This window comes from Rhinoderma darwinii, chromosome 5 (assembly GCF_050947455.1).
Source record: "Rhinoderma darwinii isolate aRhiDar2 chromosome 5, aRhiDar2.hap1, whole genome shotgun sequence".
NCBI classification, from domain to species: Eukaryota; Metazoa; Chordata; class Amphibia; order Anura; family Rhinodermatidae; genus Rhinoderma; species Rhinoderma darwinii.
The window spans coordinates 174,008,012-174,021,085 of NC_134691.1; positions in this window are offsets into that span (position 1 = coordinate 174,008,012).

Here is a 13,074-nt window from a genome sequence, read left to right on the forward strand (position 1 = left end):
AGAGAAGAGGTACGAAACCTGCAGAAGATTTAAGGATTTTAAGATATGTAGAAATCAAATCAAGCCACTACACTGCTACTATATACAGTAGTTCCAACCCATGTGACAACCTAATTTCCTTACCTGTTCCAGGGCATGTTTCCATTTGTGTAAATATATATGTTTCAGTGGAGAACCTTTACTTGTCTTTATATTTGGCAAAATTTGTATTTGTTACATTTAATATGTATATAAGTATCTTGTATGTAACTATACTCTGTGCCAAACATTTAAGCCCTTTACACACTGAGTTTTTTTACACATTCTTTGACGCGGAACTAACCGTGTTGGTAACTGCGCCCAAAAATGGCCAAAAACGCCTCCCATTGATTTCAATAGGAGGCAGAGGCGTTTATTTCCCACGAGCGGTTAAAACAGCTCGCAGGAAAAAGAAGTGACATGCCCTATATTCGGGAGTTTATGTCTCTGACCTCCCATTGACATCAGTGGGAGGTAGAGAAAGCCTTTTTCGCTGCGTTTTTGCCTCGTGGCGCTCAATGACCAGGGCCGAAAACGCTGCAAAATATGCCGCGAAAAACGTGGCAAACGGCTTGCAGGCAGATCAACATCTGCCTCAAAATTCTAAACGTGGTACTGTACTAGGCTTTCACTGTTGCAACAAGTCAGGCCCCATGCACACGACCGTGCCCGCAATCACGGCCCGCGATTGCGGGCACGGCCGTCCGCTGGCTGACAGCCGCATTTTCGGGCCGTGCTCCCATACAAAGTATGGGAGCACGGCACGCAAAATGCGAAAGAACGGACATTCCCGGAACATTTCCATGGCACTGACAACCTTCCATAGTGCTACGGAAAGGTGTCAGTGTTCAATGAAAGTGAATGGCTCCATTTTTTACGGTCGTGTGCATGGGGCCTTAGTTTGTGAAATTGCCTCCCTAGATACTTAAAGGTCAACTGTGATTGGTATTGTTGCAAAGTGGAAGCATGGAGGAACCACAGAAACTCTTCCACAAAGTGGCAGAGCACTTAAAGTTACAGAGCACGGTCGTGAGTGCTGAGGCACATAGTGCATAAAAGTAACCAACTGTGCTGACAATAACTGCAGAGTTCCAAACCTCCTCTGGCATTAGCATCTACACAAAAACGGTGCGCCAGGAGATACATTGCATGGATTTCCATGGCCGAGCAGCTGATTGGAAGCCTTACATCACCAAGCACAATGACAAGCGTCAAATGGAGTAGTGTAAAGCATGCCGCCACTGGACTCTGGAGCAGTGGAAACGTGTTATGTGGAGTAATGAATTACGCTTCTCTGTATGGAAGTCTAATGAACAAGTCTGGGTTAGGTGAATGCCAGGAGAACGTTACCTGGCTAGCTGCATTGTGCCAACTGTAAAGTTTGATGGAGGAGAGATAATGCCATGGAGTTGTTTTTCAGGGGTTGGCCTATGCTGCTTAGTTCCAGTGAAGGGAAATCCTAATGCTTCAGCTTACCAAGACATTTTGGACAATTGTATGCTTTCAACTTGTGGGAACGATTTTGAGAAAGCTCTTTTCTGTTCCAGCATGACTGTGCACCAGTGCAAAAAGCAAGGTCCATAATGATATGGTTGGGTGAGTTTGGAGTGGAAGAATGACTGGCCCACACAGAGCCCTGACCTCAACCCCATCAAACACCTTTGAGATGAACTAGAACAGAGATTGCGTGTCAGGCCCTGTAGCCAAATTTACTGTCTGACCTCACAAATACTCTTCTGGATAAATAGACAAAAATTCCCACAGACACACTCCCAAAACTTGTACGAAGACTTCCGAGAAGAGTGGAATCTGTATTAGCAATGCCTACAGTTTTAGAATGGAGTGTAATAAAAGCTCCTGTAGGTGTAATGTGAAGGTGTCCTAATACTTTTGTTCATATAGTGTATAGTGTACAGTGAGGGTATGTTCACACGGCTTATTTTCTGCCATTTTTCGGGTTTTCCCTTGAAAACAGCTCTGTATTTTCAGACGTTTTTTTTATTTTGTGTGTGCACATAGCCTTAGTCTTAGGGTATGTTCACACGCAAACTCAAAAACGTCTAAAAATACGGAGCTGTTTTCAAGGGAAAACAGCTCCTGATTTTCAGGCGTTTTTGAGCAACTCGCGGTGTTTTTTACGGTAGTTTTTGGAGCTGTTTTTCAATGAAAAATGGCTCCAAAAACGAATCAAGAAGTGACATGCACTGTCTTTTCGCGGCCGTTTTTTCAAAACGGCCTTGTAAAAAAACGGCCCGTCGGAATAGAACGCCGTTTTACCATTGCAATCAATGGGCAGATGTTTGGAGGCATTCTGCTTCCGATTTTTGGGCCGTTTTTCCGCAGTTTAAGGCCCCAAAAAATGGCTGAAAATAAGCTGTGTGAACATACCCTTAAAATAAACTTGTAATGTTGATATATAGTTTTGTTAGAAATTAATCAGTATAACTTGTATGTTATTCATTTAATTCCATACTGACTGTAGGCTTATGAGTCCAATAGGTGAAGTGACTGCCTATCTTTATGAGTGCTTTATGCTGCTGAAAATTGCACTACAAAAACGCATGTGTGTTTACCGCAATTTGCAGCGGTTTTGAAGTTAGTATGGAAACCACAGCAAATTGTGGCAAAACGGCATCATGTGAATATACCTTTATGGTAGTTTTATTTTTTTTGTTGTTTTTCTACTCTTTATTTGTACGAGCTATGAAGTCGTTGTCTATTTTATCAATAGCCACAACACTTTCCTATATATATAGTTTTCTGTGTCCTATCCTACTTATGATCATCCCTTTAATAATTAGTTGGATGATATAAGCTCATAGCATAATTTGCTTCTTTTGAGTTCAACAAATAATGTCCAGCCCAAAAATCTAGATTTAAGTAACGCTTTTACATTTTTATCCTAAATAAATAATGTTGGTTTCTGTTTAATTATCTATTTAAAATACGGCACACAGCCTGTAACGTCTCCAGGCAAACAATAACATCTATTGTTTAATTTTTAACATTGTTATTAGTTAAAAATTTACTAACTCTATTAAAATAAATTCTGTCTGCAAAACCTACTACGGTACAAGTGAATAATAAGTTTTGCATACAAGTCTTTTCTCCAGTCAATAATTAAAATCTCCCTAGTGCAGCAGTCTCATTATTAATATTTTCAATGTACCTCATACAGCATAATAAAAAGTAAGCTTAGTGCTAAAAATTCATTAAAAAGACTAGATGTAAATACTGTTGTTGGTCAAGATTCATTTTATGCATTTATAAATTTAAATCCATGACCTGGCTGTCAAGTCTAGATACCTGTGCGTGCCATAATAATTTTAGGAAATGCTAACACTTAAACAAATATCTATATAAAATGTAAGAATTTTTACATTTTCAAAATCAAATAATAATAACAATAATAATAATAATAATAATAATAATGATCATATTAATTAATAAAATAATACATAAGGCTCTGTTCATGCCACTCTATTTTCCTTACATTGGGCATTTAACCATTTTAATGGAAACTATACTGTGAACTGCATTGTTATATTTGCCGTAAAAAAAAAAAATGGAACTCCAACTCCTGATGGACACTATAAAAACTCAATTAAAACCATTATAAATTGTGGAGATTTGCATGAAAATGTATCTGTTATACCTGGCTCCATTAAGAACAAATATCATGCCTAAACTGTGAACTGAGTCTAAAACATAAATTACCAAGTTACCACATTTTCACAGTACATTGTTTACTATTAATAATAGATCTCTGTCCCTTTCCAACATCCGCCATATATATATATATATATATATATATATGTTGCACATCGGGAGGGGGAATAAAGAGTGGGCTCATGGGCTGAGCCCGCTCCATAGAACGAGCGTGTCGGCTGTGTGTTACTGCTAACACTTCAAAGTAACTAGCGCGATCCCGCTTGTTTAACCCGTTAAGTTCCGCGGTCAATGGTGACTCATTTAAATGACTAGAAACAGGGGACGGCCACTGTAATGTTCCAATGCCCCCCCCCCCCCCGTGATGTGATCAATGGGTGCCGTTGGTTGGCATCGCAACCTGGGGGCCTGATACCCTCTGACAGGGCTACATAGGAGACTGTCAGTATCATGACATGCTATCATGCTATCATGCAAGTGATCCAACAATCGCTGGTTCAAGTTCCCTAGGGGGACAAGTAAAAAACAGTAATTGTTTTAATAAATAAAAAAATTATAATTAGAAGTTCAAAAAGTCCCCCATTTCCCATTTTTCCTGAAGCACAATGTAATTTTTTTTTTTTTACAGTACTGGTATCGAAGTGTCCATAAAAGTCTAAACTATTACAATATATAATTATTTAGTCCGCACTGTGACCGCCGTAAAAGTAAAAAATATATAAATATGCCAGAAGTTGTTTTTTGGTCACTTCATCGTCCACAAAAAATGAAATAAAAAGTTAGCAAAAAGTCTCATGTAGCCAAAAATGATACCAATATAAACTACAGCTCGCCCTGCAAAAAATAAGACCTGATACTGCACAATCGACAGAAAAATAAAAGTTATGGCTCTCAGAATATGGCGACAAAACTCAAATTTTATTTTCAGTTTTTTCCTTGTAATAGTAAAAAATAAAAAACCATATACATTTGGTATCACCATAATCGTATTGACCGCATAATAAAGTTAACATGTCGTTTTTACCCCATGGTGAACGCCGTAAAAACGGTTTCACTGTTTTTTTTTCCTGTTCCACGCCACAAATATTTTTTTCAAGTTTCGCACTACATTGTATGATACAATAAATGGTGCAGTGAAAATCTACATCTTGTCCCAGAGAAAACAGGCCCTCATGCGGCAATATTGATGGAAAAAAAAAGTTATGGCTTTTGGAAGGTGGGGAGGAAAAAATCTAAAGTGAAAATCGGGAAAATTACTGCGGTGGGAAACAGCTAGTGTGATTCACAAATTTTAATATTCTTTTGCTATATAACCTTGCCCTTGTCCTATATCTGACTGCCCTGGCCAATAAGACAGAGTAATAGGAGCCAAAATACATATAAGAGAGGCTTCTTTACAGTAAGGCTGGATTCACACGACCATGTTACGTCCGTAATGTACGGAACGTATTTCGGCCGGAAGACCCGGACCGAACACACTGCAGGGAGCCGGGCTCCTAGCCTCATAGTTATGTACGACGCTAGGAGTCCCTGCCTCGCTGCAGGACAACTGTCCCGTACTGTAATCATGTTTTCAGTACGGGACAGTTGTCCTGCAGCGAGGCAGGTACTCCTGGCATCGTACATAACTATGATGCTAGGAGCCCGGCTCCCTGCACTGAGTTCGGTCCGGGTCTTCCGGCCGAAATACGTTCCGTACATTACGGACGTAACATGGTCGTGTGAATCCAGCCTAAGGATTGTGGAACTCTGGAGTGTCTGACCACAAGAGGCAGTAACTGCAAAACTAAAATCAGAATTTAAAAATGTCTAGACATTTATCTCATGTCTAAAAAGGTTAAAAGTAATATTTAATAAGAAGGGATCCCAGTGTGTGGTAAAGATTATTAGATTTCTTTCCTCCCTTAAAGAGGCTCTGTCACCAGATTTTGGTAACAGATCGCATCACTCTAGCAGACCTTGGAGCTGATGAAGGCTGATTAACCCCGGGCGTCGACACGCAAATACAGTGGAGGAAATAAGTATTTGATCCCTTGCTGATTTTGTAAGTTTGCCCACTGTCAAAGTCATGAACAGTCTAGAATTTTTATGCTAGGTTAATTTTACCAGTGAGAGATAGATTATATATAAAAAAAATAAAGAAAATCACATAGTCAAAATGATATATATTTATTTGCATTGTGCACAGAGAAATAAGTATTTGATCCCCTACCAACCATTAAGAGTTCAGCCTCCTCCAGACCAGTTACACGCTCCAAATCAACTTGGTGCCTGCATTAAAGACAGCTGTCTTACATGGTCACTAGAGATGAGCGAACCGGGACAACCGAACCCGGTTTCGGTCCGAACTTCCGGAAAAGTTCGGTTCGCAGCGAATCCGAACTTCACCGGGTTCGGCCGAACCCGTTTTGACCGAACCCGGTCAAAAACATTATACAAATCGGCAGCCACTTGTCTCTATCAATCACTGATAGAGAAAAGAGGCTGCTGATTAAAAATAAAATAAAAAGCATTTCATACGTACCCGGTCGTTGTCTTGGTGACGAGTCCCTCTTCTTCCTCCAGTCCGACCTTTTCTGACGCGGCAGCCTGTGATTGGCTGCAGAGGCCTCTGCAGCCTGTGATTGGCTGCAGAGGCCGCGGCAGCCTGTGATTGGCTGCAGCGCTCACATGGGCTGCATCGTCATCAAGGGATGTCGAGAGGGACGCGTCACCAAGGCAACGGCCAGGAGACCGGACTGGAGGAAGCAGGGAGTTCCCGGTAAGTATGAACGTCTTTTTTTTTACAGGTACTGTGATCGGTAGTCACTGTCCAGGGTACTGAAACAGTTACTGCCGATCAGTTAACTCTTTCAGCACCCTGAATAGTGACTATTTAGGGTATGTGCACACACACTAATTACGTCCGTAATTGACGGACGTATTTCGGCCGCAAGTACCGGACCGAACACAGTGCAGGGAGCCGGGCTCCTAGCATCATAGTTATGTACGATGCTAGGAGTCCCTGCCTCTCTGCAGGACAACTGTCCCGTACTGTAATCATGTTTTCAGCACGGGACAGTAGTTCCACGGAGAGGCAGGGACTCCTAGCATCGTACATAAGTATGATGCTAGGAGCCCGGCTCCCTGCAGTGTGTTCGGTCCGGTACTTGCGGCCGAAATACGTCCGTCAGTTACGGACGTAATTAGTGTGTGTGCACATACCCTTACTGACGTCGCCTAGCAACGCTGCCGTAATGACGGGTGCACACATGTAGCCACCCGTGATTACGGGGCCTCATGCACACGACCATAAAAACACCCGTTATCACGGGTCGTAATTACGACCCGAAATAGCGGGCCCATAGACTTCTGTTAGCCACGGGTACCTTCCCGTTTTCTCACGGGAAGGTGCCCGTGCCGTTAAAAAGATAGAACATGTTCTATTTTTTTATTTTACGGGCCGTGCTCGTAATTACGACTCGTAACTACGAGCACGGCCGGCCGACCATGGGCAGCCGGCCGCTTTTGCGAACCGTGCTGTCATTATAATTATAGCAGCACGGCCCGTAAAATAGAAAAATAGAACATGTTCTATTTTTTTAACGGCACGGGCACCTTCCCGTGAGAAAACGGAAAGGTACCCGTGGGTAACAGAAGTCTATGAGCCCGTTATTGCGTGTCGTAATTCCGACCCGCAATAACGGGTGTTTTTACGGTCGTGTGCATAATGGGAGCACGGCTCGGAAAAACGAACGGCTGCCCGTGCTCATCTCCTGAAATACTCTGTGCTGCCTTAAACTCTGTGGACAGGTCAGGATCCTGTTTATTTTAAATGCTGCTAGGGAACCCGCTCGATCCACTATATAAGGCTACGCTACAGTGCAGCATTTAAAAGAAACAGGATCCTGACCTGTCCACAGAGTTTAAGGCAGCACAGAGTATTTCAGGAGATGAGCGTGCAGATTCAGTGCTGCTGTGAACTCTGCTCTTACCATTACGTAGCTCTCAGTCTGTTACCTCTCCTCCACTCCTGTCCTCAAGAACACCTTCACATGATTGGCAAGTCACCACGTAATGGTAAGAGCAGAGTTCACAGCAGCACAGAGTATTTCAGTAGATGAGCATGCGGATCTTGTGCGTGGTGGTGACTTGCCAATCATGTGAACGTGTTATAGAGGACAGGAGTGGAGGAGATGTAACAGACTGAGCTACGTAATGGTAAGAACAGAGTTCACAGCAGCACAGAGTATTTCAGGAGAGGAGCTTGCAGATTCAGTGCTGCTGTGAACTCTGCTCTTACCATTACGTAGCTCAGTCTGTTACCTCTCCTCCACTCCTGTCCTCAATAACACCTTCACATGATTGGCAAGTCACCACCCCGCACAAGATCTGCACGCTCATCTCCTGAAATACTCTGTGCTGCTGTGAACTCTGCTCTTACCATTACGTGGTGACTTGCCAATCATGTGAAGGTGTTCTGGAGGACAGGAGTGGAGGAGAGGTAACAGACTGAGAGCTACGTAATGGTAAGAGCAGAGTTCACAGCAGCACTGAATCTGCATGCTCATCTCCTGAAATACTCTGTGCTGCCTTAAACTCTATGGACAGGTCAGGATCCTGTTTCTTTTAAATGCTGCACTGTAGCGCAGCCTTATATAGTGGATCGAGCGGGTTCCCCAGCAGCATTTAAAAGAAACCGTGTTTGTGTATGTGTGTGTTTGTGTATATATGTGTGTTTGGGTATGTGACTTTGTGTGTTTTTGTTTTTATATGTGTGTTTGTGTATATGTGTGTGTGTGTATATATGGGTGTGTTTGTGTATATGCGTTTGTGTATATGTTTGTGTATATATGGGTGTATTTGTGTATATGTTTGTGTGTAGATGTTTGTGTGTGTTTTTGTATATGTGTGTGTTTGTGTATATGTGTGTATATGGGTGTGTGTTTGTGTGTATATATGGGTGTGTTTGTGTATATGTGTTTGTGTATATGTGTTTGTGTATATGTGTTCGTGTATGTGTGTGTATAACTGTGTGTGTGTGTGTGTGTGTTTGGATATGTGTGTTTTTGTTTGTATATGTGTGAGTTCGTGTATATGTGTGTGTGTGTTTGTCTGTTTATGTGTGTGTGTGTGTGTGTGTTTGTATATCTTGTTGTGTTTGTGTATATATGTGTGTTTGTGTATGGTTGTTTGTTTGTGTGTGCGTGTATATATGTGTGTAGGTGAGTAGAAGTATTGTTATTGTTCACATTGATAACTGTTTTTTTATGTTGTTGCAGATTTTGATGTACCGATTGGACTACATCTTCGATTCGTTGGACTACTGCGTAGATCTACGTTTTTTCAAATTTTAATAAAATGGTTAACGAGGGTTTTGTTGGGGATTTCTTATTTCAATAAAAAAGAATTGTCTTTGTGTTTTTTTTTAAACTTTATTAGTGCCTAGATAATGGCAGTTGGCTGATTGACAGCGTCCATTATTAAGGCGGTACTTAGTGTTAGCCGGTGCAGAGGCTAGCACTAACCACCCATTATTACCCCGGTACCCACCACCACCAGGGGTGCCGGGAAGAGCTTGGTACGATCCAGTACCCGACCATCTGTTGTGATGGTCGGGTACTGGGGCGGCCGTAGGCTGGTATTATGAGGCTGGGAAGGGCCAAAATCAGTGGACCTTCCCACCCTTGTAATGCTAGGCTGCTGCTGCTGTGTTGTATCAGACTGGTTATAAAAATGGGGGGGACCCCCACGTCGTTTTTTTTTTTTGAATTTAACAAATTTAGCAATAGACGGGTCCCCCACATTTTTAATAACCAGCCATATACAAGGCCGCAGCAGTCTGGCATTACATTGGTGGGAAGGGCCACTGGTTTTGTCCATTCCCAGGCTAATAACACTGTGTTGTATGTGGCTTGTTATGATAAATTGGGTGGAACCCCATGTCTTTAAAAAAAAAAAAAATGTAAATAAATAATTTAAAAAAATGACGTGGGGTCCCCCCCACTTTTATAACCAGCCAGATACAACACAGCAGCAGCAGCCTAGCATTACAAGGGTGGGAAGGTCCACTGTTTTTGGCCCTTCCCAGCCTCATAATACCAGCCTGCGGCCGCCCCAGAGCCCGACCATCACAACAGATGGTCGGGTACTGGATCGTACCTGGTGGTGGTGGGTACCGGGGTAATAATGGGGGTTAGTGTAGCCTCTGCACCGGCTAACACTAAGCCTCGCCTTAGTAATGGATGTTGTCACTCAGACAGCGGCCATTACTAAAGTGGTAGTAATAAAATTTGAAAAGAAAAAGACAAAGATATAGATAAAATATTTTATTGAAATAAAGCACCCCCAACACAACCCTCATTAACCATTTTATTGTAGAAAAAAAACACGTCATCTAAGTAGTCCTCGAAACCGACGTAGTCCAAACACCAAACCTGTGAAAAAAAAAAATGTAATAAAACATGTCGTAGGCTTAGATTCAGTTTAATGTGTGATACTGACTGTTATACCATGTATAGAAGCCTGCCGTGAAGTTGACTTAGATACAGGGCGCCAGCAGACAGTATCATACATGGCCATACATACATATATACAAACATACATACAAGCATGCACATATATACATGCAAATATACATACATGCAAACATACACACATATATACATGCAAACTATCATACATACATGCATACACACACACACATGAAAACAAACATACATACAAACAAACATGCAAAGATACATACATACATATATACAAGCATGCACAAATATACATGCAAACATAAATACATGCAAACATAATTACATACATGCACATATATATAAACATACATGCAAACATACATGCAAAAATAAAAACATGCAAACATACATACATGCACATATATACATACATACATGACAACATACATACAAACATACATGACAACATACATACATGCAAACATACATACATACATACATGCAAACATACATACACACATGCAAACATATATACATGCAAATATACATACAAACATGCACATGTATACATACATGCCAACATACATGCAAACATACATGCACATATATACATACATACATACATACATACATACATGACAACATACATACATACATGCAAATATATACATGCAAATATATACATGCAAATATACATACATACACACATGCACATATATACATACATGCCAACATACATGCACATATATACATACATGACAACATACATACATACATGACAACATACATATATATATACACACATGCAAATATACATACAAACATGCATACATACATACATGCAAACATACATTCATGCAAACACACATACATGCAAACATACATACATACATACAAATATACATACACACATGCACATATATACATACATGACAACATACATACATACATACATGACAACATACATGCAAAAATACATACATGCAAACATACATACATACATGCAAATATATACATGCAAATATACATACAAACATGCACATATATACATACATGCCAACATACATGAACAGATATACATACATGACAACATACATACATGCCAACATACATACATACATGCCAAAAAAAATAATAATACGTTCATACTTACTTTCCTCCTGTCCGGCCTCCAGCGATGACGTTTCATCCATGTCGCCGCTGCAGCCTGTGATTGGCTGCAGAGGCGGTCACGTGGGATGAAGCGTCATCCTGGCGTGCGTGACCGCCACTACAGCCTGTGATTGGCTGCAGCGGCGAAAGGGATGAAACGTCATCGCTGGAGGCCGGACTGGAGGAAAGTAAGTACGAACGTATAATTTTTATTTTTTTATTACATTTATTAAAATTGTATTTTCCGCGCGCCGAGCATGTACTGTGAAGGTTGCTGAAAGAGTTAGTGCAGCCCATTAACTCTATCAGCACCCCGGACAGTAGCATGCTCGGCGAACGTAAGTGACAGGTTCGGTCAGAACTAGTTCGGTCCGAACCGAACTTTTTTGTGAAATTCGGCGAACTAGCCGAACCGAACTTTTGATAAGTTCGCTCATCTCTAATGGTCACCTGTATAAAAGACTCCTGTCCACAGAATCAATGAATCAGTCTGACTCTAACCTCTACAACATGGGCAAGACCAAAGAGCTTTCTAAGGATGTCAGGGACAAGATCATAGACCTGCACAAGGCTGGAATGGGCTACAAAACCATAAGTAAGACGCTGGGTGAGAAGGAGACAACTGTTGGTGCAATAGTAAGAAAATGGAAGACATACAAAATGACTGTCAATCAACATCGATCTGGGGCTCCATGCAAAATCTCACCTCGTGGGGTATACTTGATCCTGAGGAAGGTGAGAGCTCAGCCGAAAACTACACGGGGGGAACTTGTTAATGATCTCAAGGCAGCTGGGACCACAGTCACCAAGAAAACCATTGGTAACACATTACGCCGTAATGGATTAAAATCCTGCAGTGCCCGCAAGGTCCCCCTGCTCAAGAAGGCACATGTACAGGCCCGTCTGAAGTTTGCAAATGAACATCTGGATGATTCTGAGAGTGATTGGGAGAAGGTGCTGTGGTCAGATGAGACTAAAATTGAGCTCTTTGGCATTAACTCAACTCGCCGTGTTTGGAGGAAGAGAAATGCTGCCTATGATCCAAACAACACCGTCCCCACTGTCAAGCATGGAGGTGGAAACATTATGTTTTGGGGGTGTTTCTCTGCTAAGGGCACAGGACTACTTCACCGCATCAATGGGAGAATGGATGGAGCCATGTACCGTCAAATCCTGAGTGACAACCTCCTTCCCTCCACCAGGACATTAATAATGGCTCGTGGCTGGGTCTTCCAGCACGACAATGACCCGAAACATATAGCCAAGGCAACAAAGGAGTGGCTCAAAAAGAAGCACATTAAGGTCATGGAGTGGCCTAGCCAGTCTCCAGACCTTAATCCATCGAAAACTTCTGGAGGGAGCTGAAGATCCGAGTTGCCAAGCGACAGCCTCGAAATCTTAATGATTTACAGATGATCTGCAAAGAGGAGTGGGTCAAAATTCCATCTAACATGTGTGCAAACCTCTTTATTAACTACAAAAAACGTCGGACTGTTGTGCTTGCCAACAAGGGTTTTGCTACCAAGTATTAAGTCTTGTTTGCCAAAGGGATTAAATACTTATTTCTCTGTGCACAATGCAAATAAATATATATAATTTTGACAATGTGATTTTTTTATATATAATCTATCTCTCACTGGTAAAATTAACCTAGCCTAAAAATTCTAGGCTGTTCATGTCTTTGGCAGTGGGCAAACTTACAAAATCAGCAAGGGATCAAATACTTATTTCCTTCACTGTACATTACACTGCCATTAGTTATTTCTCTGTTTGTTTTTGAACATGCCCC